This window comes from Pseudophryne corroboree, chromosome 1, assembly GCF_028390025.1.
Source record: "Pseudophryne corroboree isolate aPseCor3 chromosome 1, aPseCor3.hap2, whole genome shotgun sequence".
In the NCBI taxonomy this organism is placed as follows: domain Eukaryota; kingdom Metazoa; phylum Chordata; class Amphibia; order Anura; family Myobatrachidae; genus Pseudophryne; species Pseudophryne corroboree.
The window spans coordinates 772,395,858-772,400,754 of record NC_086444.1 but is presented as its reverse complement, the minus strand read 5'-3'; the positions used below and the strand labels follow the sequence as shown (position 1 = coordinate 772,400,754).

The 4,897-nt window shown below is 38.5% G+C and overlaps 1 non-coding gene across 1 annotated transcript; it reads right to left on the bottom strand.

The window, feature by feature from the left end:
* Positions 1-4,335: 4,335 nt before the first annotated feature.
* Positions 4,336-4,451, bottom strand: LOC134961177 (U5 spliceosomal RNA). Its single transcript, XR_010187862.1, has one exon. It is a non-coding gene; the product is annotated as a U5 spliceosomal RNA (small nuclear RNA).
* Between the last annotated feature and the right edge of the window lie 446 nt (positions 4,452-4,897).

Here is a 4,897-nt window from a genome sequence, read left to right as displayed (position 1 = left end):
GTGCTGACATCTGGTCCAGACTGAAGGACCTGCCAACGATTACTGACATGTCTACTGTCACTGCATATGATTCTGTCACCATTGAAAGAATGGTGGAGGATTATTTGAGTGACAGCATCCAAGTAGGCATTTCATACAGTCTGTATACTGGCAGGAAAAAGAAGCAATTTGGATGCCCTTGCACAAACTGGCTATATTTTACCTAAGTTGTCCCCCTCCAGTGTGTACTCTGAAAGAGTGTTTAGTGCAGCTGGTAACCTTGTCAGTGATCGGCGTTGGAGTTTACTTCCACAAAATGTAGAGAAAATTCTGTTCATCAAAATGAATTATAAATTCCTTCCGGGAAGACCTTTACGAGCAATCGCCTACAGAAAGTACACAGGGACCTGTGATGGTGGATTCCAGTGGGGACAAGTTAATACTCTGTGAGGAGGAAGATGTACACAGTGAAAGCGGTGAGGAATCAGAGGATAAGGATGAGGTTGACATCTTGCCTCTGTAGAGCCAGTTTGTGCAAGGAGAGATTGATTGCTTCTTTTTTGGTGGGGGCCCAAACAAATCAGTCATTTCAGCCACAGTCATGTGGCAGACCCTGTTGCTGAAATGATTGGTTTGGTAAAGTGTACATGTCCTGTTTATACAACATAAGGGTGGGTGGGTGGGCCCAAGGACAATTCCATCTTGCACCTCTTTTACTTCTTTGCATCATGTGCTGTTTGGGGACTAGTTTTTTTAAAGTGCCATCCTGTCTGATACTGCCATATAAGTCCAGGGGTACTGCCGTATTAGTCCAGTCCAGTGGTGCTGTGTTGTGCTGCATCAGTCCAGTGGTGGTGTCTTTTGCTGCTATAAGTCCAGGGGTGGTGTCCTGTGCTGTATATTATTTACTCCAAATAAAATGGTTATATACATTACTTATATTATTATCCAGATAATTTTTACAGGGTTTGCCCTATGTGGTGTAGTGGTACGCTCGCCTGTGCTGCATATTATTATAATAGCTCCAAATAAAAGGGTTATTATTATTCAAATTAATTTTACAGGCTTTGCCATGTGTCTGAGTGTGTGGTTTAGAGGTACGCTCTCCTGTGCCACCTATATTGTGTGTGTATTACATCTGGGCAAATTCCAGCATGTCCCATGTTGTTTGTGCCCCACACTTTTGTCGCTGAGCTTAGTCATATAGCTACCTCATTACACCCTTTATTCTTCTTTGCATTATGTGCTGTTTGGGGCCTAGTTTTTTTAAGTGCCATCCTGTCTGCAACTGCAGTGCCACTCCTAGATGGGCCAGGTGTTTGTGCCGCACTCTTGTGCTGGTTAGCTTTGTCATACAGCTACCTTATTGCACCTCTTTTTCTTCTTTTCATGATGTGCTGTTTGGGGCCTAGTTTTTTTAAGTGCCATCCTGTCTGCAACTGCAGTGCCACTCCTAGATGGGCCAGGTGTTTGTGCTGCACACTTGTGTTGCTTAGCTTAGTCATACAGCTGCCTCATTGCACCTCTTTTTCTTCTTTGCAAGATGTGCTGTTTGGGGCCTAATTTTTTTAAGTGCCATCCTGTCTGCAACTGCAGTGCCACTCCTAGATGGGCCAGGTGTTTGTGCTGCACACTTGTGTCACTTAGCTTAGTCATACAGCTACCGCATTGCACCTCTTTTTCTTCTTTGCATGATGTGCTGTTTGGGGCCTAGTATTTTTAAGTGCCATCCTGTCTGCAACTGCAGTGTATTCTTAGTTGGGTTAGGTGTTTGTGCCGCACACTTGTGTCGCTTAGCTTAGTCATCCAGCCACCTTGATGCAACCTTTTGGCCTAAAAACAATATTGTGAGGTGTGAGGTGTTAAGTGTAGACTGGAAATGAGTGGAAGTGAATGTTATTGAGGTTAATAATACCGTAGGATCAAAATTGCCCCCTAATTATGTGATTTTAGCTGTTTTTATGTTTTTATTTAAAAAATCATTCAGATCCAAAACCAAAACCAGAACACGAAAGGGTGGTTTTGGCAAAACCAATCCAGATCCAAAACACAAGCATTGAACCAGAATCAAAGCCAAAACACAAAACACGAGAAGTACCTGCAGCACATCTCTACTTATGCTACACTTTCTCTTTTTTATGTTTGTTTTTATTCATTCTCCGTTAAGTGCTTTCACTTATTTAAAAACCATATAAAACAAATACTGTATGAAAGCATAATTCCACTATCATATACTACAAGTAATGTGACTGTTCTCTAATTAAGGCAAACAAGTCACTGTCCACCAGCTTGCTTTAAGGACCGATTTTCCATCTGGCAATCATCTTCAGCAGCAAATTATTTCTTACAATTTTATGTTAAAAAGAAATACTAATGAGAAAGAAATGTGTTTAATTATCGTCAGTAACATAAGCCAAGTTCTCATGGCGTTTGATTACATATAGCCACAAAAATGTCAACTGAATTTCCATTTAGAGTGCTCACTTAAAGAGCTGTGCAAATAGGGAATATCCTGATATGTGAAGATATCATGACAGATTTGAGCTTCCTTATGGCATGTGCTGGTTTCCATACACTATTTTATTCTCATGCTTCTTAATATAATGTAATGAATATATTTTGCTTCACATCACTGTGGTAAATGGATATGGAAAATCTGCAGATTAACTCATAAGGACTATTAATAAAGTTAGTCAATTTCCCTAGAGTTCCTCTTATTTAGAAGGTGTTATCCTACATACTGCATTAGCAATGAGAACACTGCTCCTTTCCATTCATTGAAACAGGGACAATTTTACATTGTGACTCTCTTCCAATGTATGAATTCAGTGTTTGAGAATAAATAATAGCATACTTCTCTTTAGAACAAAACACTATTTATTTCGAGCAAAATGGCTGGTTAAATGTAACATATTTTCTTCCAGTAGATTACACCTCTTATAATCTTGCCAAAGCAGCTATGCATTATGTTAATGTTACATAGCAACAGGCTCCTGTTCTTCCATCCATCAATACATTTTCAGATGCATTGTTTTATGATGTGAACCAGAAAAGGGACAGACTGCTGAGCATAAAGCTCTTGGGTTTTCAGAGATACTTAAGCTTATGAAACAAATAATGCAACCTATCTTGACTTAATTACCAGATACTGTATACTTTCTAAAAAGAACACTGTCCACTATAGTTTTTTTGCATCAGCACTGAAGAAGCAGGTATAGCAGCATAAACAGATAACAGGAATTGGACTTAGAATTGTTCTGCTCAGCTGCATATCACATCATATTAGATAGGTTTACTCTTGGATAGCATATGTAACTCAAACCATTTGACATCATTATATTCTTCTTTATACCTTACAGTAAGATCAAGTACTGTAAAAGGCCACACAGTCACAATGGCACTACATATAGTCTCAATGTGCATTCTGATGGATAAAGTACAACAGAACCCTCAATTCTCTCATTACTAGCCTTCATCTATATGAAGTGCAACTGCTATTTAAGAGCACTGTAGAGTTCTGTTGACATTCTACCTCTCTTGACAGTTCTACTTTACCTCTCATGAGTCTCAGCAAGGTTACTTGTTCAATGGCTGCTTGGAAGTTGCCAATTAGAGCCACAGAGCAATAGAAATACATTGCCTCTCAAAGTCAAATATTTTGGCAGTGGTGAGATGACTAATTGCACCATGATTAAACAGAGTTTGAGCTCTATGTGAGAAACTTACAAACTAATAAGTAAAACAAATGTGTAGTGTTCAGAAACAAGTAAGAATTTATGTGATGTAAAAAATATAAAAATATGTATATAAAAATAAAAATAAAAATAAATTAAAATGAAAATAAAAATAAAAATTAAAATAAAAATTAAAAATAAAGAATAATAAGGGAAGGGAATGGGAAAGGGGAAAGCGGAGAAGTGCAATGTTTACAGCTCCTTTTTGAAAGAATTGTGGAGCTTGTGGACACTTTTATGGAAGGGTACAGTCTGTTCTTTTGTACTGGAATCTTTCCCTGACTTACCCTATGCAGATGCGGCTGGAGGCTTTTGGTGTCTCTAACAGCATTCAAGTGCTGTAACTCACGATCTCCTCCTCTTAGCCGCACTGTTAGCCGCTGCTCCGTTAGTCAGACCGGAAGTTGCGATGTTTACTTCCGGTATTCGGACGCTGGCGGCGGCTGGCTTCGTGTCCTTGGTGTCCTCGGTGTTAGCTTAGTTCTTCTTATACTCCAACGCGTTTCGAATCGCAGCAGGATTCTTTTTCAAGGAGATGGTACAAATGTTTATAAAATGTCCTTTTTTTATATCAAAAACTTTATTGCTAAAACAGGATGTGCACGTGACCGGAAGTGTGAGAAACCCCAATAAGACGGAGCATGCAAAAATTGAGATAAAACTCAGTTTTGCTCCTCTCCATGGAAATCTTTAGTAAAAGGCGAAAGATCTGTTCGTTTTGAAGAGAAACCAGAGCTCTGACATTGCACTTCTCCGCTTTCCCCTTTCCCATTCCCTTCCCTTATTATTCTTTATTTTTAATTTTTATTTTGATTTTTATTTTTATTTTCATTTTAATTTATTTTTATTTTTATTTTTTTATACATATTTTTATATTTTTTACATCACATAAATTCTTACTTGTTTCTGAACACTACACATTTGCACATATAAGCGCTCGGTCCAATTTCCATACACGTCAAACAACAACTTGAGCAGCTTTTTTCCACAAGCGCAGCAAACTACATTCATTATTCTAATAAGTAAAACAAGACATAAAGATGGTGATTTACTAAGCACGCTCAATGCGCACTGTGCTTTAGCACTGCACCAGAGCACAGTTTGCACATAAAGTATTCCGCAGAGATATGGCAACATTTATAGTGGCATGTCAAATTTCTTCAACTGCTTTAGTGCTAACTGTT